The sequence below is a fragment of the Bufo gargarizans genome, chromosome 5, assembly GCF_014858855.1.
Source record: "Bufo gargarizans isolate SCDJY-AF-19 chromosome 5, ASM1485885v1, whole genome shotgun sequence".
In the NCBI taxonomy this organism is placed as follows: Eukaryota; Metazoa; Chordata; class Amphibia; order Anura; family Bufonidae; genus Bufo; species Bufo gargarizans.
In genome coordinates this window covers 411359933-411383848 of record NC_058084.1, presented here as the reverse complement: position 1 = coordinate 411383848, position 23916 = coordinate 411359933, and positions in this window count along the sequence as shown.

Here is a 23916-nt window from a genome sequence, read left to right as displayed (position 1 = left end):
AGAGGTAGCAGGGGGAGCCTGAGTGACTTCCTTGGTTTTAAGGTGTTTACTCCACTGCAGTTCATGCTTTGCATGCAGGTGCCTGGTCATGCAGGTTGTGCTCAGGTTCAGAACGTTAATGCCTCGCTTCAGGCTCTGATGGCACAGCGTGCAAACCACTCGGGTCTTGTCGTCAGCACATTGTTTGAAGAAGTGCCATGCCAGGGAACTCCTTGAAGCTGCCTTTGGGGTGCTCGGTCCCAGATGGCGGCGGTCAGTAGCAGGCGGAGTCTCTTGGCGGCGGGTGTTCTGCTTTTGCCCACTGCTCCCTCTTTTGCTACGCTGTTGGCTCGGTCTCACCACTGCCTCTTCCTCCGAACTGTGAAAGTCAGTGGCACGACCTTCATTCCATGTGGGGTCTAGGACCTCATCGTCCCCTGCATCGTCTTCCACCCAGTCTTGATCCCTGACCTCCTGTTCAGTCTGCACACTGCAGAAAGACGCAGCAGTTGGCACCTGTGTTTCGTCATCATCAGAGACATGCTGAGGTGGTATTCCCATGTCCTCATCATCAGGAAACATAAGTGGTTGTGCGTCAGTGCATTCTATGTCTTTCACCGCTGGGGAAGGGCTAGGTGGATGCCCTTGGGAAACCCTGCCAGCGGAGTCTTCAAACAGCATAAGAGACTGCTGCATAACTTGAGGCTGAGACAGTTTCCCTGGTATGCATGGGGGTGATGTGACAGACTGATGGGGTTGGTTTTCAGGCGCCATCTGTGCGCTTTCTGCAGAAGACTGGGTGGGAGATAATGTGAACGTGCTGGATCCACTGTCGGCCACCCAATTGACTAATGCCTGTACCTGCTCAGGCCTTACCATCCTTAGAACGGCATTGGGCCCCACCATATATCGCTGTAAATTCTGGCGGCTACTGGGACCTGAGGTAGTTGGTACACTAGGACGTGTGGATGTGGCAGAACGGCCACGTCCTCTCCCAGCACCAGAGGGTCCACTAACACCACCACGACCATGTCCACGTCCGCGTCCCTTACTAGATGTTTTTCTCATTGTTATGGTTCACCACAACAACAAATATATTATTTGGCCCAATGTATTGTATTCAAATTCAGCGGGATATAAATTTGAGGCCTAGTATTTAGGCGCTGGGTGACCGGTATGGATTTAGTGACAGAATTAGACTGGGATATGGCCAAAAAATGAACAGACTATTGCTGGTTAAATGCACTTGGTGTGACAGCTTCACCCTGATGTAGGCTTTAGCCAAAAAACAACCACACCATTGAGGGTTAAATGCACTTGGTGACAGGCGCAGCTTGCCCCTGATTTTGTATATGGCCAAAAAATGAACAGACTATTGCTGGTTAAATGCACTTGGTGTGACAGCTTCACCCTGATGTAGGCTTTAGCCAAAAAACAACCACACCATTGAGGGTTAAATGCACTTGGTGACAGGCGCAGCTTGCCCCTGATTTTGTATATGGCCAAAAAATGAACAGACTATTGCTGGTTAAATGCACTTGGTGTGACAGCTTCACCCTGATGTAGGCTTTAGCCAAAAAACAACCACACCATTGAGGGTTAAATGCACTTGGTGACAGGCGCAGCTTGCCCCTGATTTTGTATATGGCCAAAAAATGAACAGACTATTGCTGGTTAAATGCACTTGGTGTGACAGCTTCACCCTGATGTAGGCTTTAGCCAAAAAACAACCACACCATTGAGGGTTAAATGCACTTGGTCGCAGCTTGTGCTGGCGCACCACAAGACACAAAATGGCCGCCGATCACCCCAGAAAAATGAGACTGACAAACGGTCTGTGCAGCCTAAAAACAGTGAGCAATTGAGGATCAGCAGCTCAATGATCCACAGCTGCAGATCGATCAGTTAATCAAGTCCTTTGGAGGAGTTAATCTGCCTAATCTCGCCCTACTGTCGCAGCCGCAACCTCTCCCTACGCTAATCAGAGCAGAGTGACGGGCGGCGCTATGTGACTCCAGCTTAAATAGAGGCTGGGTCACATGGTGCTCTGGCCAATCACAGCCATGCCAATAGTAGGCATGGCTGTGATGGCCTCTTGGGGCAAGTAGTATGACGCTTGTTGATTGGCTGCTTTGCAGCCTTTCAAAAAGCGCCAAGAAAGCGTCACAAAAGCGCGAAGAAAGCGACGAACACCGAACCCGAACCCGGACTTTTACGAAAATGTCCGGGTTCGGGTCCGTGTCACGGACACCCCAAAATTCGGTACGAACCCGAACTATACAGTTCGAGTTCGCTCATCCCTAGTCCTGACTTACAATGTAAGTCAATGGGGACGGATCCGTTTTCACTGACACAATATGGTGCAATTGAAAATGGATCTGCCTCCCATTGACTTTCAGTGCAAGTCAAAACGGATCCGTTTGCATTATCATGAACAAAAAAAAATATACAGTATATATATTTTTTATGTTCATGGTAATGCAAACGGATCCGTTCTGAACGGATACAAGCGTTTGCATTATAGGTGCGGATCAGTCTGTGCAGATACTAGACGGATCCGCACCTAACGCAAGTGTGAAAGTAGCCTTAAGTGGGGAAAATTGGCTTCTACCAAACAGTTTTTTTTTGCCTTCCTCTGGATCAACTTGCAGGATAACAGGCCGAACTGGATGGACAGATGTCTTTTTTTTCGGGCCCTTTAAACTATGTTACTCCTGATTTTGACTTCCAAAACCGCAGGCAGAAACAACCACGTGGTCGTGCTGATTTATTCACACAATTTAAAATATATGTTGGAAAATCCGATATGTGTCTGCCACCAATTACATCCCAAAATCCATATGAAAAATCCTCCATGTGAACATGCCCTTATGGGTCTCAATAAAGTTATCATGTTCTTTATACTGAATGGTGAATGTCATAATAACAAACCCAAAAGTTATAGAATACATTATATGTACCCCAAAATGGTGCTATTTCAAAATAACTTGTCCAGGACAATAACTTATATGTCTGTCAACAAAAGAGTTATGCATTCTGAAATGCAAAGATAAAAAATAAAAAATAAATAAAAAAATAAGCATATAATATGCTGAATCCTTAAAGGGGTTTCCATAATTTTATCCCTAATCTCTCTCCCCCACCGAGCGGTAACTGTACCAAGGGAACTATACTTACCTGCTCTCTAGCACTTGGTTCCAACTCCATGGCTATGACTGCACATCCGTCCCCTACATGTAAACTATATTTTGAAAATTTGAAAAAAAAATATATAATGAACAACCCTTTTAAAGGCTATGGATACCTTTGGGAGCCTTTTTTTTTTTTTTCATTGTTCCTACGACAACTCAATCTGTAGTCATTAGCTACACTTTTCCGACTGCTCATAAACACTCACATAAACTGAATTATGATAAAACTGCTAAGAATTTAGTTTAAATCTATGTTCATGAGCTGTCAGAAAAGTAGAGATAAGGACTGGAGATCCAGCTGACCGAACAACTCTCTGACAGTGAAAAGCAGACAGAAAACTCTGCATGGGAAAAACATGAAGGCTGTAGAAGATAAAGGTTTGAGCATTTTAAAAAAAGACCAATTGGAAAAGTTTAGCCAAAAATAATCACAATTTGATAATAAAAAATATATCCCCAAAGGTGTCCATAGCCTTTAAGGAGTTAACAGTGCCTAAAATAACATTGATACTCTCTGCTCTGCAAGCACCTTTTTCATTGCTGTTCAGTAACATTGATTAAAGGTAATCTGTCACCAGCGACCTCCCTATACAGCTGTTTGCATAGACACATACTGCAGCTGTGGTTCACTTGATTAAAACACTGTTTTTCTTTTATAGAGCCGAAGCAAAGTAGGCCTTTGGTGCAATGAGGGCTTCATCATTGCTCTTGTTAAAGTTTAAGCATTAAATGAAAGGATGTGGCGCGCATCAATTAATGAAGAATTTATTAAATTAAATTCCCTGTCAACTATGCAGAGCAGGGGTTTCTATCCGGCAAAATTTGAAAAATGTCACCTGACAATGTAACAGACGATTTTTTAAAATGTATGTTCCTGTCACCTATGCAGAGGTGCCCCAGTGACATCCACCATCCCTTTGGATATCTTCTCTATCAACTTTCGATATTCTTTTCTGAGCCTACCATGTTGATCAAGGTTATCGACGAATCAGGGTTCCACGCCGGAGAGGGAGCGTTAGAAAGAGAGACCTCATCCAAGGGAGATACAAATATTAAATTTTTTTGGGATCGAGCGGAAATATGGTAAAAGTTATTGAGGCGCAAATGTGGGACGAATTACTGAAGCCCAAATGTGGGACAAATTATTATAGCCCAAATGTGGGAAAAATTATTAAAGCACAAATGTGGGACAAATTATTGAAGCGCAAATGTGGGACAAATTATTGAAGCGCAAATGTGGGACAAATTAGTAAAGCGCAAATGTGGGACAAATTATTGAAGCGCAAATGTGGGACAAATTAGTATAGCACAATTGTGGGACAAATTATTGAAGAGCAAATGTGGTACAACTTGTTAAAGTTGCGATTACTTCGAGTTATATTAATCGCATTGCGTTTTCAACTTGGACCTGGTTTACTATGGTTGGCTTCAATGGCTTGGTAGAATTAGCGAATATGACGAATGTATTCGTCATATTCCACAAAACGAATATACGAATGTATTCGTCATATTCCACAAAACGAAGATATTCTCCATCTTCGTTTTAGCTACCTATTCATCAACTTCGCGAATTCTAGCAATCATATAGGAAAGTTGACTATAGAGACAGCTAAGTTTAATTCACTATGCGATTATATTACTTAGCTTTTTTTTTATAAATAGAATAATTATAATAATTATCAGGTATTATAATTATTCTATTCATTTAAAAAAAAAAGCTAAGTAATATAATCGCATAGCGAATTAAACTTAGCTGTCTCTGTAGTCAACTTTCCTATATGATTGCTAGAATTCGCAAAGTTGATGAATAGGCAGCTAAAACGAAGATGGAGAATATCTTCGTTTTGTGGAATATGACGAAAACATTCGTATATTCGTTTTGTGGAATATGACGAATACATTCGTCATATTCGCTAATTCTACCAAGCCATTGAAGCCAACCAGGTCCAAGTTAAAATTGCAATGCGATTAATATAACTCGAAGTAATCGCATTGCGATTTCAACTTAGTAATGCTATATTCCATGCTCATGGAGTGTCCCCATCACCATGGGAACGTCTCCATATACTAGAATGTACTGTCGGATTTGAGAATTACGTTGAAATCGCAATTCGATTATTTCAAGTTATAATAATCAAATTGCGATTTCAACTTAGCACTGCTATATTCCATATTAGGCTAGAATTAACGAATATGGAATATAGCAGTGTTAAGTTAAAATCGCAATTCGATTATTATAACTTGAAATAATCGAATTGCGATTTCAACGTAATTCTCAAATCCGACAGTACATTCTAGTATATGGAGACGTTCCCTTGGTGATGGGAACGCTCCATGAGCACGGAAGTCGGCAGAAGCGGCAACGGGCACTGACTGGAGCAAAAAAAAAAAGAAGAATATTCGATTTCGCAAATATATAGCACTATATTCTAAATTAAGCACTGACAGCGAGGCAATGGGGGGGAAAAAGGAAAATAAAAATAGTGGCCTGACTCATCAGAAGTACTTCTCATTTATTACTGCAGTTAATAGTCCGATATCCTGGTGACAGATTCCCTTTAAGAAACCAGAGTGGAAAAATAACTAGCTTTGTATGTTACACGATCAAAGTAATTGCATTTTATTTATTAAGACACATTGAACATGGTGTCTGAGCTGCAAAAATCAGGATATAGAAAAGAAAAGTGTGAGCAGACTGATATATAGTTTTGTAGAAAAAGATTAAGTACAACCTATATTTCATTCATTTAAATTCCTGCTCATTCTGGGATTTGAAGTCAAGGAGACGGTCCTATCAGTGATTGACAGCCTTTCATCTATGAGGAGATGGTCCTATTAGTGATTGAAAGCCTTCCCTCTATGAGGAGGAGGTCCTATCAGTGATTGACAGCCTTCCCTCTATGAAGAGACAGTCCTAACAGTGATTAATAGCCTTCCCTCTATGACAAGACGGTCCTATCAGTGATTGCCAGCCTTCCCTCTATGAGGAGGAGGTCCTATCAGTGACTGACAGGCTTCCCTCTATTGGTAGACTGTCCTATCAGTGATTGGCAGCCTTCCCTCTATGAGGAGACTGTCCTATCAGTGATTGATAGGACCGTCTCCTCATAGAGGGAAGGCTATCAGTGATTGACAGCCTTCCCTCTATGAGGAGGTGGTCCTATCAATGATTGACTGCCTTCCCTCTATGAGGAGATGGTTTTATCAGTGATTGACAGCCTTTTCTCTATGACGAGACTGTCCTATCAGTGATTGCCAGCCTTCCCTCTATGAGGAGGTGGTCCTATCAGTGACTGACAGACTTCCCTCTATGAGGAGACTGTCCTATCAGTGATTAATAGCCTTCCCTCTATGAGGAGACTGTCCTATCAGTGATTGACAGCCTTCCCTCTATGAGGAGACGGTCCTAACAGTGATTAATAGCCTTCCCTCTATGAGGAGATGGTCCCATAAGTAAATGACAGCCTTCCCTCTATGAGGAGGTGGTCCTATCAGTGGTTGACAGCCTTATCTGCATGAAAAGACACTCCTATCAGTAAGTTATAGCCTTCCCTCTATGAGGAGACAGTCCTATCAGTGATTGACTGCCTTCCCTCTATGAGGAGGTGGTCCTATCAGTGACTGACATTTGACATCCTTCCCTCTATGAGAAGACGGTCCTATGAGTGACTGATAGCCTTCCGTCTATGGGGAGGAGGTCCTATCAGTGATTGACAGCCTTCCCTCTATGAGGAGAGTGTCCTATCAGTGATTGCAAACCTTCCCTCTATGAGGAGGCAGTCCTATCAGCGATTGACAGCCTTCCCTGTATGAAAAGACAGTCCTATCAGTGGTTGATAGCCTTTACTTTATGAGGAGACTGTCCTATCAGTGACTGACAGCTATCTAGGTATACACAGTCATAGAGGGTGAGTCATGGGTCATGAGTCCGCTCAGCTCCTCCATGCTGCTTGCAGATTACACTGTATTTTTTATGGTGACAGGTTCCTTTTAAACTTGTTCAGAGATGCAGAAGACATGTTTGTAACAGCGAGAAAGGGCATTTTCAAATACTTTATTAGTTCACTACTTCATTATTTTCTAGTGGGTTTTAAATCAAGATCAGCAAATTTATTAAAAAATGTTTTGATTCCAATCTCTCCGAATCCTCCATCCGATTTGATTAATGTACAAATCGATTCTACCCAAATCAAAAGTGCTTTAAATTTCTGGAAAAGTCTCTCTTTATCTCCCCCCCCCCCCCCCCCCCCTCCCCTTTCTCTCTGGAAAAATTTGATTCTAAAGAATCTAAAAAAAAAACTTTAAAATTCAGGATGAATTTTGAGTCTTAAGAATTAATTTGCCCATCTCTAGTTTAAATCCCAAAGGTCTAATCTGCTGTATTTAGTGCAATTCACATGTCAGTTTGGGTTGTGGCTTGCTACCTGGCTAAGATTTAGATACATTTATGAAATGGAACTTTTTAAAAACAGTAAATGAGAAATTAAAAGTCACATCCATACTGCACAAAGGGGGAGATTTATTGAGACTGACATTTCATAGGCAGGTGTAAAATTTATTTGCACCAAAATGTAAGAAAAAGAGCACACCATGTAATAATTTTTCAGCATTTTGGACCATCTTAAAGACAGAAAATGAAATCCAGGGCTGCTATGAGCGATTATCATTTTTAGTCAGAATTTTTTTGGCCACACCCAGCACACAGTTATGGCCACTTTTCAAAACTGGCATGACAAGTCACAATTTAGGGCAGAAATATGTCCAGCACCATGATTTCCAGCTTCTCCACTATATAAAACTGGTGAACTTCATTTGATAAAATTCCCCTATGGATCCTGACATAGAAAAAGCATCATACAGTACTTGTAGCCTGTGTAAAAGTTAACAGCAGTGGTGTACAGTATGTTGTGACAGATTTATTAAAGGGGACCTGTCATCACGGAAATGCAGTGCAATCTGAATGCAGCAGTTATGGAGCAGAAGTCCCTGAGCAGATTTACTGTATATAGTTTTATGGGAAATTGTTCATTAAAACTTGTAATTCATTGAAGCCTCTGCAGATTGCACTTTTTTAAGGTGTGAATTTGGCAAATTTATAAATTGATGCACCATAAACACATCATTTAATATTTTTAAGTGCTGACCAATGTGTTTATGACTGATGAATTTCAGAAAGTTTAATAGCATAAAAACATCTTACCCTAGAAAAATCTACCACTTACATCATAAACGTATTCATAACATTAAGGCCTCACAACGGTAAATTCAGGCCGCATCCGATCTGTGTTTTTAGTGAATCGGATACGGACCCTTTTTATCTCAATGGGGTCGCAAAGCTGCAGACAGCACACCCGTTTGCTGTCCACATCCGTAAGTTCGTTTTACGGCCCCGCCCAAAAAAAGAACATGTCCTATTCTTGTCCGTTTTGCGGACAAGAATAGGACTTTTCTCTAGACGGGGAAAAAAAAAGGTGGCATGCTCACAGCCGGGATCCCTGTTTTGAAGATCTGCGATTTGTGAACCAAAAGCACAGATATAGCCACCACCAAAATCACTGGGATAGTGCACCATCTGAACAGTGTGACTCGACACCACCTTTAAACTGTAGAAGCTTTGCATATAGTCAAAGGGGCTTTGCAGGCAGTATATATTGATGACCTATCCTCAGGATAGGTCATCAATATCTGATCGGCGGAGGTCCAACACCAGGCACCACAGACAATCAGAGGAGATGGTACTCCATGCGGGCGCCACTTCCTCTTCATTACACTGCCTGTCATCTCAGAAGTTTTGGTGGTGCAGGGTGACTTGAATGGACCGAGTGCTTATAATTACACTACCCTGCCGCTCCACAGGACATGACACAAAGTATAATAAACAGGAAGCAGCGTCCGCACGTAGCGCCGCTTCCTCTTCAAACAGAGGATCTTCTGGGGTCCCGGGTGTCAGATCCCCACTGATCGGATATTATATGTGTTGCCTGCACAACCCCTTTAAACTAAGCCAGTGCGATAAGCTAGTGTAAGCTAGCAGCAGATATGACTTTAATGCTGACTACATCTGTACAGTAGTGTGTATGATGACTGATACATTTACGCTTGCCCTGTATATAATTTTTTGCACAAAATTCCCACAAAAAATTATTTCTGAGAGTTCACCAAATTAGAAGTTCTAATATCTTATCTTATATTGCTCCTCTGAATATATATAAAGGGAGTAGATGCCCACGCTTTATAGTTGATGTATACTTTGCACATACTGTAATTGTTTTCTTCCTTTGACACTAAGACTGATTTTTTAATATAAAACCTTCCAACTGCTACTACATAGAGAGCACCATTCATTTATCAAATAGGCATACCTTATGTTCTTTCCCCCCAAACATGAGAAAAATGTGTTCTAGTACTAACATATAATTCATCGGTAACACCGCACACCGAATAACTCTGATACATCTCTCATCAACAAGAGGAACTCTCAAACCTCTAGTCTCATTTTTTATATTGACGGACTTCGAGGGGATCTAGTGCTAGTGGTATCTGCATAGCATTAATAAATATGAAAAAAGGTGTTTGCTTCATATGGTACATACTTGCCTTGTTGAATGAAGCAAAGCATTCAATGCAGAATTATGTCTGAAGTTTTGGAAAACCTCAATTCACGACTTATTCAAATTTCATAGCGCTTCATGGTAACAAATCAGGTTTCCTTAAATTACAGCAGCATGTGTTATAAAAATGAAAGTAAGAAGTCTGGGAACGTGAGATCACCCATAATGCCGTGAGGCCAGCCAATCCGAAAATAGCCATCCCCTCCCTGTGATGTGACAGCCCTATAAAACCATCATCCAGCACGGTCTCTGCCATTGTCCTGTGAGCTGAGCATAGGGAGAGACATGGCAAGTGCACATGTGCTAGGGACAGTGTTGCTGAAAATGATTAATAGAGGAATGTTGGAGAAGGAGAGTGCAGGGAGACTGCAGGGAGATTGTAGGGAGAGTGCAGGGATACTTATTCTTTATTTATTCCTACATTTACTTATTACTACATCGGCCGTAAACTAAGATATGTAATTCAATACTAATAATTTGGAAGCCTTTATTATTCCGGTGCAACCGTGCCAATCAATACTATCCAGTCTGCACTCCTTAGAGGGGCCAGATCTTAACGATGACCATCCTCATCTTTTGCTGGCTTTATATCTCCCAATTCATCCTTTAACTGTCACAACCAGACAGCTGAGAAGCTCTGACAGAGTGTCACAACCAGACAGCTGAGAAGCTCTGACAGAGGCCTTTCAGAACCTCCCCCTTGAGTTTCTGTGTTGTGGTATTCAGCTCCTCCTCTCGTTAGCCTCTCTCAGCTGTCATGTGTTGGACTAATTGCTTCCCTTTAAATTCTTCCCCAGAAGGCTTTTCTGGGCGGCTTATACTACTTCCTGGAGTGTGTGTGCACGCTGACTCTGTCCTCCTGTTTGCTTCAAAGCTAAGTGTTGTACCTTTATCTGTTATTTTCTGTTTGCTGGATCCCAGGTGACCCTGACTCCCTCCGTATCTTGTGTAGGGAGCCGGTGGTCGTGTCCCCTCACTATTGTAGGGTGCTCAGGGCTTTATAGTCAAGGTTCGTGGATATGCAAACCTCCACCATTCGGATCTTTGCATAGGCTGAGCAGCCAGGGAAAGTGCCAGGTCTTCTGCAGGGGTCTCCCTTGGTTCCTTAGTTTTCGGATCCAGCGAGTCGTTTATACATGTTGCTTTGCCTTGTTTCCTGTACACCGTCCGTGACATTAACGTCTCCATGTCCTAGAAACATCTACAAGATGCAGAAGGAGGAGGAGTTGGATGTTCCTGATGACATATTCTCAATGATATTAGATGATGTGGAAAAGGAGGAAAAGCGGATGGCAGAAGAAGGGCTCCCACCTGTAGGGCAGCAGACGCTGGGGTTGGAGAAGTGGGTACTGCCAGTGTTTACTGTCAAATAACCTGCAGAAGATTGTAGGCAAGAACAGCAATAATATGCATATTGTCCCCCCAACCTAACCAGCCAAACTCCTTACCAGCAACACCCCCTGTTTAAAGGTGCCGCATGGCCATTTACAATGAAGAAGGATTATACAAATCTTCATTATTAAATTAAAGGCAGATGTGGGCTTATTGGCCGCGCAGTTCTTCACCGCAGCACAGAGGCTCCGTGTGGCTGTACCCTTAAGCAGAGTGGCCTGGGTATACCTGATTTATAGATATTTGTGACAAATTAATTCTTAACTAATCAAATTTATTGGCTAAATTCGGTTCCTTATCTCTAACTTTTACAAAACAAAATATAATTTTGGTACTAAAGAAAGTAAATGCTGAAAATAACATTTCCCACACAACAATTTTTTTATATTGTTCTAAATTGTTATTTACACTATTCAGATGTATTTAATCAAGGTATACTAGGTTCACGCACAAAAAAAATCCATACACCGTAAATGTGTGATTAAAGGGGTTATCCAGGTATAATTTTTCCCTTTCCCAGTACTTCCCCTGCCAGGCCTTGCAACTTACCAATGTACTTGTGCTACTTTTCCTATCTCGCTCCGGAGATAGGGAGTGTTCATGTGACTGCGCCTCTCATCTCACGACTAGTGTTGATCACGAATATTCTAATCGCAAATTTCTATCACGAATATCGGCAGTTCGATAATATGTTCAAGATGTAGAATATAGTGCTATATATTTGTAATCACAAATATTTTAGATTTTCTTTCATCAGTAACCCCCCTTCTTGCTTGTGGGCAAATGAGAAGGTGGCAATATCTTTGTCTGAGCTTAGCAACATCCCTAGCATCCAATAGGAAAGTTGCCTCCCCCTTACTATATAAGAGACTCCCCAGCAGCCATATTCTGCTGTTTTTTTGCTGTTCTGAGAGAGAGAGCGGTGACATTGCTGTGCTCTGTGCTTTCATCTGGATCCTATTTCTTATCCAATTAGATTAGATAGTTAGCTCATATATATAATACAGATAGTTAGTGGGAGATAGTCAGTGTAGGTTAGATGGTGATATAGTGTAGCTGATAGATTTCAGTGCAGGGTGTTAGGTGGTGTGATAGGAATTACTGTTTCTCTGCTGTCCATACATACATGCTACAGGCATAGTGCTGTGATGTCACAACAATACTTAGCTCACCAATCAGTAATATCTACTCAGACCTGATAAAATGTGAAGTTGCATGTATTAGGGCTGTTTCACACGAGCGGATGCCGTGCGTGACATCCGCTGCGTGAATGACAGCCAAGACCCGATGCGGACAGCAGAAGCACGGAGCATTAACATGACTGATAATGCTCTGTGCCTCTCTGTGATCTCTTTACTACGAACTCACGGTGACAACTTTATCTCACAGTGATTTCGTAGTAAAGAGATCACAGAGAGGCACGGAGCATTATCAGTCATGTTAATGCTCCGTGCTTCTGCTGTCTGCATCGGGTCTTGGCTGTCATTCACGGAGCGGATGTCACGCACGTCATCCGCTCGTGTAAAACAGCCCTTAGTGTATCATTAGTCCCGATTTGCGCAATCGCGAAAATAATGACGAGATCACGAATTCTAGAATGTGCAAATTTATTGCAAATATTATGCGAAAAATGTGCTAAATATCACGAAAACTAATATTGCCTATGCCGCTCATCACTACCACAACCTAGAAGTTCGGGTTGGAAACTGGAGTGCAGCAGGAACATGGAGATTGAAGTGAAGAGTCAGGAAAAGATGAAAGGTACACTATTATGCTCCGTAGGAGACTAGACGAGGTTTACCCAATTAAATTACTTTTTTTTTCTCCGTACAATTCTTTTAAGGCTCTGTTCCCATCTAATTTTTTTACTTCAACCACAGGTATATGCCGCCCGTTGACTCAAAGTCTGTAATGCATGGGGTAAATTTTTTTAACCTTTTCATTGTTTTAGGTAAACTGCAGCAAACTTCACTTTCCTATACAGTAAAAACATGCCGCATACAGTATGTTGTTTCACAATAGGAGTAAGTGGGTGACATATGTCACAGCATGACACTCTTTTGGGATATCTTTTGGCATACACATGGGTCATTAGTCCCTATGGATACTAATAACACATATGTGAAAACAATGATTCTTAGCACTGTAACAATAAGCATCCACTTTTATTAAAGGAGATTTCCATGAAAAATATTCTACATTTTTCAAATCTGGATCTGAATACTTTTGAAATTGCATGTAATTAAAAATTTAGTATAGCCACTGAGCTATTCAATAAAAATATATCTGTATAGCGCCACCTGCTGTTTGTTATTTTCCTTATTTTTTATCCATCTCACTGAGCTGGTCGAACATGCTCACTTTAAATCTTCAACTGCCACCAGCCATACCTGTATGTTCTGTTAGAACCTGTGGCACAGGGAGAGAGCTGCAGCAGAAAGGACACAGCCCTTAGGGTCCATTCACACGTCCATAAGTATTTTGCGGATCCGAAAAACATGAACACTGGCAATGTGCAATCTGCAATTTGCGGACCGCACCTCGCCGACACTATAATAGAAAATGAGGACAAGAATAGGACATTTTTTTCGGGAACGCAATTTGCGGATCCTGAAAATACGGATCCCGGAAATTCGGATGCGGATCCCGGAAATGCAGATGCATCCGTTCCAGCCCCATTGAAAGTGAATGGGTCCACACTCGTTCCGCAAATTGCGGAACAGATGCGGACCCAAATTACGGACGTGTGAATGGACCCTTAAGCTGCCAGCTTGAAGAGAATCTAGCAGAGCAATTCGAGCCGTGAATGTGGAGATCTCTGGATCCATGTGAGGTACAGGGCTGGTTCTAACTTTGCTAGAAAGAGATTGTCATGTACCATATGATGGCTGATTTCCATTTTTTAAATCAATCATGGCGTAATCCCTTTAAGTTAACTAAGACAAATTTTTTCCACAATAAACCTGATTAAAATATAAATCAGTGTTTAGTTTTGCAATGTGTCAAAGTTAAAGACGTACTTGTCCCTCCATTTTCCCCGTGATACAAAATTCATTTGCCCGGGGTAATGCCCTCCCACAGCAATGGATTTTGCAAACTGAACTATTAAATATTAGTGTTGAGCGCGAATATTCAAATTTGCGACTATTTAGAATATAGTGCTATATATTCGTATTCGCGAATAGTGTTAAATTTTCTAATCGCGAATTTAGTGCGAATTTATTGCAAATGCATTACATTGCGATTTTTGCAATCAAGTAAACAATGAATGGAGATCATGAATTCTGGAATTTGCAAATTTATGGCGAATATTTGGCAAAAAATGTAGCAAAATATTGCAAATTCGAATATTGCCTATGCCGCTGATCACTATTAAATATAAACTCTGCCCATAAGCAAGGGGAACTGCACTGTATCACATTGATTCATGGGTATGTAGCGCTGGAGAATTATATGCCACATCGGTATAATACTCATCATATCATGGACATGCGTGTAAGCTTATATCATAAAACCTTGGCCCATTAATAAAAGTGTCAAGTGTTTTGGGGATCAGGGATGTTTCGGCCAAATTTGGCTAATGGGCAAACAATTCTAAGGGCTAACATTGTACAAACACTACTTGTAAGACTTAGGAGAGCATTTCTGAGAATAATTTATAGAGAAGAAGAAAATTAATCAACCCTTATATTTTTACCAGGACATTGAAAAAGAATATAGTTTCAACAGAGACATATTTATATCTTCACACATATACCAGACACTGGGTACATTGAAAAATTCAATAGTAGGTGTCCTTGAAGGAGTCTAGTCTAGAAAGTACCTGAGGGCATAATTATACAGTCTAACACCTGTCTGGAAGCTTTAGAGCAGGGATGTCAAACTCGTGGCCCTCCAGCTGTTGCAAAACTACAACTCCCATCATGCCTGGGCATACTACAGCTATCAGGGAATGATGGGAGTTGTAGTTTTGCAACATCTGGAGGGCCATGAGTTTGACATCCATGCTTTAGAGTTTCTCAAAGTTAGTACTAGAATGTGCAGTTTTAATTGAAAAGTGTGTTCACGATAAGCAATTACATGCTTTCTGGATATGAGAAAAGAGCTAATTTTAAGAATTTACCTGGCTGCGCTACAACAGTTGAGGGGTTGGCCAATTTAGAAAAAAAAACATTTCTCAACAAATAATCAAATTTTTATGTGACATACTATACATCTGTATCTTGTACCGTAACTTAACCTCAACATACGTACAGTAGAAGACCCTGGGTCGCCATCTATGATCATCAGCACGGCATTCACAGGGCACCAGAGGGTGGTGTCACTGTTTTCTGTTTTGTACTTGGATGGAGCTTTAATTGCGTATGTGCTGAACAGTAAGTGAACATGCTCTGCGCATGTACTGAATTGAATCTGTCCAGGAACAGCACAGAAAGTGGTGATGTGGGTGAATCACGTCACCACTGTCACTGATGGAGGAACGACAGGGGTAAGTTAGGGCGTAACATACTGATGTATGTTGCACAAACCTCTTTAATGAAAGGATGTCATGCCAATCAGTAATGCTAATCAGACAAACAGTTAATCAGAAAATCTCACAATGTTTAAATTTTTTCCCATAAATTAATAGTACAAGTGGTGATGAGAAACTTTGTAATATATCAAATTACAAAAAAATGCCTCCCTCTTTCTCCAAATATCAGACTCATTACCTCCTCTGCCTCCTGCACTGATAACTCACTCTCACTTCACTGGTATAATCCAACTTCAGTGAGGCAAAGGTGAAGAAAGATTATCAGCTTCACTGAAAAGATCATGTTACAGCTGCAGACCGTAGAAGTCTATGTGGAGGAGGGAGCAGCTGTAGAGAGAAAGAAGCATAAACATACAAACCGCGGCTACTAGTTCTAGTCTGCTTTCTACCTCTCCCCAGTGCTGGATTCATAGTAACACTGCTCTTTACTGCTATATAATGTCCTCGATGCTGCTGCTGCTTTCGGGTGTGTTACAAGGAGATAGTGAAGCATGACTGAGCTGCAATATCAGATATACAGGTCCTTCTAAAAAAATTTGCATATTGTGATAAAATTAATTATTTTCTGTAATGTACTGATAAACATTAGACTTTCATATATTTTAGATTCATTACACACCAACTGAAGTAGTTCAAGCCTTTTATTGTTTTAATATTGATGATTTTGGCATACAGCTCATGAAAACCCAAAATTCCTATCTCAAAAAATTAGCATATCACGAAAAGGTTCTCTAAACAAGCTATTAACCTAATCATCTGAATCAACTAATTAACTCTAAACACCTGCAAAATATTCCTGAGGCTTTTAAAAACTCCCAGCCTGGTTCATTACTCAAAACCGCAATCATGGGTAAGACTGCCGACCTGACTGCTGTCCAGAAGGCCATCATTGACACCCTCAAGCATTAGGGTAAGACACAGAAGAAATTTCTGAACGAATAGGCTGTTCCCAGAGTGCTGTATCAAGGCACCTCAGTGGGAAGTCTGTGGGAAGGAAAAAGTGTGGCAGAAAACGCTGCACAACGAGAAGAGGTGACCGGACCCTGAGGAAGATTGTGGAGAAGGACCGATTCCAGACCTTGGGGGACCTGCGGAAGCAGTGGACTGAGTCTGGAGTAGAAACATCCAGAGCCACCGTGTACAGGCGTGTGCAGGAAATGGGCTACAGGTGCCGCATTCCCCAGGTCAAGCCACTTTTGAACCAGAAACAGCGGCAGAAGCGCCTGACCTGGGCTACAGAGAAGCAGCACTGGACTGTTGCATGTCATTCGGAAATCAAGGTGCCAGAATCTGGAGGAAGACTGGGGAGAGGGAAATGCCAAAATGCCTGAAGTCCAGTGTCAAGTACCCACAGTCAGTGATGGTCTGGGGTGCCATGTCAGCTGCTGGTGTTGGTCCACTGTGTTTTATCAAGGGCAGGGTCAATGCAGCTAGCTATCAGGAGATTTTGGAGCACTTCATGCTTCCATCTGCTGAAAAGCTTTATGGAGATGAAGATTTCATTTTTCAGCACGACCTGGCACCTGCTCACAGTGCCAAAACCACTGGTAAATGGTTTACTGACCATGGTATTACTGGGCTCAATTGGCCTGCCAACTCTCCTGACTTGAACCCCATAGAGAATCTGTGGGATATTGGGAAGAGAAAGTTGAGAGACGCAAGACCCAACACTCTGGATGAGCTTAAGGCCGCTATCGAAGCATCCTGGGCCTCCATAACACCTCAGCAGTGCCACAGGCTGATTGCCTCCATGCCACGCCGCATTGAAGCAGTCATTTCTGCAAAAGGATTCCCGACCAAGTATTGAGTGCATAACTGAACATAATTATTTGAAGGTTGACTTTTTTTGTATTAAAAACACTTTTCTTTTATTGGTCGGATGAAATATGCTAATTTTTTGAGATAGGAAATTTGGGTTTTCATGAGCTGTATGCCAAAATCATCAATATTAAAACAATAAAAGGCTTGAACTACTTCAGTTGGTGTGTAATGAATCTAAAATATATGAAAGTCTAATGTTTATCAGCACATTACAGAAAATAATGAACTTTATCACAATATGCTAATTTTTCGAGAAGGACCTGTATTAGGATGAACGTTGCTTGAGTCTGTGATGACAATAAAATCACCAAAAACTATTTTTTGCAGAAAAATGGTATTTAAAATTTGCATTGAAACTTGCTATGTTCTTAAGAGCTATTGGACATGGTCATTGTTACAGATTTCTAAGAGATTGTGACATCTCTTTCAGAGACTTTCAAATCCTTTCATTCAAATACATACCTCACACACCCTATGCATTGCACACTAAAGCATTTTATATGAGTGCATACCCAGATAATAGTTGGTGACTGCAGCTAAAGGTATACTACCCTTTTTTAGGCAAAATGGGTTTAAAAAATAAATAAATAAAAGGCATTTTTCACCTCACTGATCCCATACTTCTGCTGTAGTACTTCTGCTGCTCCAGTCACCTCCGCCCTCTTCTTCCTGGTCCCACCTGGACATACAGAAAATGGCTGGAAATACCTGCTCAGCCAAACACTGGTTGATGTTGTGATTGGCTTAAAGGGGTTGTCTCACTTCAGTAAGTTGCATCTACTTTTTTAACCCCTCCAGCCCTATTGTACTATGCCTTCTGTATTAAGAATGCTATTATTTTCCCTTATAACCATGTTATAAGGGAAAATAATTACATCTACACAACCTTGAACCCAAACCTGAACTTCAGTGAAGAAGTTCGGGTCTGGGTACCACAGTCAGTTTTTTATCACACGCGTGCAAAACACATTGCACCCTCGCGATAAAGACTGAACAACAGGAAAGCAATCGCAGTCAAAACTGACTGCAATTGCGTACCTACTCGCGCGGGTTTGCCACAATGCACCCGGGACGCATCCAGAGCCAAAACGTGACGCCCATCTGAAAGAGGCCTAAGGTTACTTTTACACTTTCGGCTGTGTGATCCGGCAAGCAGTTCTGTCGTCGGCTAGTGTTTTTTTTTCCTATATTGTGCAAGCACAACCATCACTGATGGATTGCAGGGTGGTCTGTAACCATGGGAACAAGCAGTGTATAATGTGATGGAAAAGTTAATCCAGCCAGCAAAGGAAGCAATCTGGATAATAACAATACATTAGTAAGTGGCTTGTATTAACTTTCTCTAGATGATACATTTTTTAAATCCTTTCAGGGGACAACACTGAAGATATGACACTTTGATACAATGTAAAGCAGTCAGTGTACAGCTTGTAGAACAGTGTAAATTTGGTGTGCCCTCAAATTAACTCAACAGACAACCATTAATCTCTAGACCGCTGGCAACAAAAGTGAGTACATCTCTAAGTAAAAATGGCCAAATTGTACCCAATTAGCCATTTTCCCTCCCCTGTGTCATGTGACAAGTTAGCGTTACAAGGTCTCAGGTGCGAATGGGGAGCAGGTGTGTTGAATTTGGTGTTATCGCTCTCTCTCACAGTGTCTCATACTGGTCACCGGAAGTTCAGCATGGCACCTTATGGCAAGGAACTCTCTGAGGATCTGAAAAAAAGAAATGTTGCTCTACATAAAGATGGCATAGGCTATAAAAAGATTGCGAACACCCTGAAACTGAGTTACAGCACAGTGGCCAAGACCATACAGCAGTTCAACAAGACATGTTCCACTCAGAACAGGCCTAGCCATGGTCGACCAAAGAAGTTGAGTGCACATGCTTAGCGTAATATCCAGAGGTTATCTATTCAAAATAGACGTGTGAGTGCTGCCAGCATTTCTGCAGAGGTTGACCTGTTTGGGACATAGGGCGTACAGGTACGCCCTGATGTCCTGGCACTTAAAGACACAGGGCGTACTTGTACGTCCTATGTATTTCCGATCAATGCCGCGCGGCGGGCGGTGATCGGAACTGGGTGCCTGCTCAAATCATTGAGCAGGCACCCGGGGACAATGCGCGGGGGAGTCCCGCGACCCCCCCGTGTCGGCAATCGCCGCAAACCGCAGGTCAATTCATACCGCGGTTTGCGGCATTTACAGATTGCGGCGGGGGCGGTGCCATCGGGTCCCGTGGGGCTGTAGGGGGGACCCGATGGCATGGAAGGCAGCACGATGCCTTCCTGAGGCATCAGTGCTGCCTTCCTGTGACGAGGCTGTTAGATCCAGCCCCCTGGATCTCACAGGCTGTATTACTCATACAGCCAATGCATTCCAATACAGAAGTATTGGAATGCATTGTAAAGGGGATTAGACTCCAAAAGTTGAAGTCCCAAAGTGGGAAAAAAAATAAAGTGAAAAAAAAAGTTGAAAAAATAAAGTTTTCCCCCCAAAAATTAAAAGTTTCAAGTAAAAAAATCAAATAAATTTAATTTCCCCCAAATAAAGTAAAAATAATTTGGTAAAAAATAGACATATTAGGTATCGCCGTGTCCGTATCGACCGGCTCTATAAACATATCACATGACCTAACCCCTCAGATGAACACCATAAAAAATAAAAACTGTGCTAAATAAACAATTTTTGTGTCACCTTACATCACAAAAAGTACAACAGTAAGCGATCAAAAAGGCGCATGCACACCAAAATAGTACCAATCTAACCATCACCACACAAAATGAGCCCCTACCTAAGACAATCACCCCAAAAATTAAAAAAAACTATGGCTCAGAATATGGAGACACTAAAACATCATTTTTTATTTTAAAAAAGCTGTTATTGTGTAAAACTTAAGTAAATTTTAAAAAGTATACATATTAGGTATTGCCGCATCCGTAATAACATGCTCTATAAAAATATCACATGACCTAACCCCTCAGGTGAACACCATAAAAAAAATAAAAACTGTGTAAAAAAAGCAATTTTTTTGTCACCTTACATCACAAAAAGTGTAATAGCAAGCGATCAAAAAGTCATATGCACCACAAAATAGTGCCAATCAAACCGTTATCTCATCCCGCAAAAAATGAGATCCTACCTCAGATAATTGCCCAAAACCTGATTTTTTTTTTCAAAAATGATTAATCTCAGAATAGTCTAGATAGTCAAAGCATTTTAAAGTTATCACCACATAAAGAGACACTGGTCAGATTTGCAGAAAATGGCCTGGTCCTTAAGGTGAAATTGAGCCCGATCCCTAAAGAGGTTAAAGGGGTGGGATGTCAGCCTGTCAGTGCTCAGACCATATGCTGCAAACTGCATCAAATTGGTCTGTATGGCTGTTGTCCCAGAAGGAAGCCTCTTCTAAAGACGATGCACAAGAAAGCCTGCAGTTTGCTGAAGACAATTAGAGTAAGAACATGGATTACTGGAACCGTGTCCTATGGTCTGATGAGACCAAGATAAACTTATTTGGTTCAGATGTGTGGCGACAACCAGGTGAGGAGTACAAAGACAGGTGTGTGTTGCCTAAAGTCAAGCATGGTGGTGGGAATGTCATGGTTTGGGGCTCCATGACTGCTGCCCACTGTTGGGAGCTAGAGTTCGTTCAGGAAATCATGAATGCCAACATGTGCTGTGACATACTGAAGAAAAGTACGATCCCCTCCCTTGGAAACTGGGACGCAGGGTAGTATTCCAACAAGATAACGACCACAAACACACCTCCAAGACGACCACTACCTTGCTAAAGAAACTGAGGGTAAAGGTGGTGGACTGGCCAAGCATGTCTCCAGACCTAAACCCTATTGAACATCTGTGGGGCATCTTTAAATAGAAGGTGCAGGAGGTCAAGGTCTCTAACATCCACCAGCTCCATGATGTCATCATGGAGGAGTTGAAGAAGATTCCAGTGGCAACCTGGGTCGCTCTAGTGAACAGAGAGTTAAGGCAGTGCTGGAAAATAATGGTGCCCACACAAAATATTGAGACTTTGGCCACAATTTGGCCATTTACACTTTTGTTGCTAGAGGTTTAGACATTAATGGCTATGTGTTGAGTTATTTTCAGGGCACACCAAATTTGTACTTTTATACAAGCTGTACACTGACTACTTTACATTGTATCAACGTGTCTCATCTTCAGTGTTGCCCCATGAGAAGATATAATAAAATAATTACAAAAATGTGAGGGGCATACTCACTTTTGTGAGATACTGTATCACCAAAGTTAGCTGCTTTAAAGCAACATATGTGTCATTAATAATTTTATTCTCTGTCAGGTAAACATATTTTCCTCCCACGTTCTATGACAGACCGCTTCTAGATAAACAACGCTTTAATTAACTTAACTCATCTGGTTTCTCTAAATAATCAATTAGTGAAGTCATTTACATGGTCAATAAGTCCACGTTGTTGCTGGACCCGTGCTTCTTCCATGTGTTCATTTATTGACAGTTCACAAAGTTTGAGGTCAGTTAATCACTATTTAGAATTGGCATGATTCATCTGAGAGTCTTCTTTTTTTCAATCTAACACATTAGTTTATAATTTAGAGGAGACGGTTTTTCTAAAATAGATTACATTAGTACTACCAGTCTCTGCTATAATGCCTAATGCATGTTGATGATTCAACCAGCTTGTGATTCACACTTATTAATAATCTGTTGAACACTTTAAAAAGAAAGTGACCAAGATTATGAAGGAGATTTATCAAAAGTGGTTTCATTTTCCAAGGCGCTCTGATAGCTGTCTTACATCTGGCATTAGAGGCAGAGCTTGGTAAGAGCTCATTTGCATCCCTTTCTTCACAGAATTCCAGAGGAGCTTGTATGGCCTATAAGTCTCCTCCCTCCAATTAAGGAGCTCTATCACCAAGGATAAAATAGTAACCCCCAAATCCGGACTTAGCCTCTCACCCAGTTTAAGCCAGTACTCTGTGCTCTGCAGTGATGAGGGGCAATCACCCTGAAACAGCTGTCTTCAGATTAGGTGCTGGCTTATTTATTATGTGAGTTACGTCTGAAGGCCTATTTAAAGGGTTGAACATTGACTTATAGGGTAGCTGCCTTAAATCTGGTGGCATCAGAGGTGGAGCTTGTTAAGAGCTCATTTGCATCCCTTCCCAGGATTCCCCAGAGGAGCATATATGGCCTATAAGTCTCCTCACGCTGATTAAGGTGCTCTCTCCCAAAGGAGAGATAGTACACCCACATCAAGGAGCTCTGAAAAATGAAGGTAGAATCTGGTTGGCTGCAAAGGGCAACTAAGCCAGTATTCCTTTACATCACTTTTGATAAATTTCTCTTTTATATCTAATATTTAAAGAGGTTGTCTCACTTCAGCAAATTTAATACAAGAAACTTACTAATGTATTGTGGTGGTCAGATACAAGCCAGCAAAGGAGGTAATATGGAGAATCACAATACATTAGTAAGTGCCTTGTATTGACTTTATTTACACATTAAATGCTATTTGATGAGGAGAAACATGTCTAACATGTCTAGCAAGATGCACCAAATCTATCAAACAGAATGCTCCTCTGTGATATATTTAGCATATCTTCTGCCAGCCTGGTCTCATTTTAGTTTAAGACACTAATAAAAAAAATTGTGGAAGTCATTTATCAAACTGGTGTAAAGTAGAACTGGTTTAGTTGCCCATAACAACCAAACAGATTACACCTTTCATTTTAGCGAGCTCCTTTGTAAAATGAAAGGAGGAATCTGATCGGTTGCTATGGGCAACTAAGCCAGTTCTACTTGACACCAGTTTGATAAATGTTATACTCCATTAACTCTTTTCCTCTAGCTAAATGCATGTTACCTAGACACCAGGTGGTCATCATTGATGACATAATCATGGGGTTCCCAAACTTTGGAGATGGCAATAGAAACATGAATATGCGATGTGTTGTGTACAATCCATGAACATTTGTCAGGCAAGTGCAAATTTCATTATATTGGTAGCCCCTCTAAGTGCTCCCATTCAGCCATAATACACCGTAACAGTGGGAGCTCAAACCTCATTGAAGGGGGTTACTTTGGTTTTTAACAGGTATGCTCATGTGGTTGCTTCTTATACATCTTCCCTTTTTTTTCCCATTTATCAATTTCTCCAGGCCCATTTTCACCATGTAAATAAATCACTCTGGTTTGCTTTGATCCTGACACACCCATAGACATACCATCACAGGAAATTAGAAAGAGCTGCATGGACATGGTCATGTGACCACATCCCAGAATGGAAGATACTGTAGGAGAAACAAAGGTAATATAAATACATCACAAAATTACAGCTACAAATGATTATGTGAAAGGGGTCATCTCACTTCAGCAAGCGGC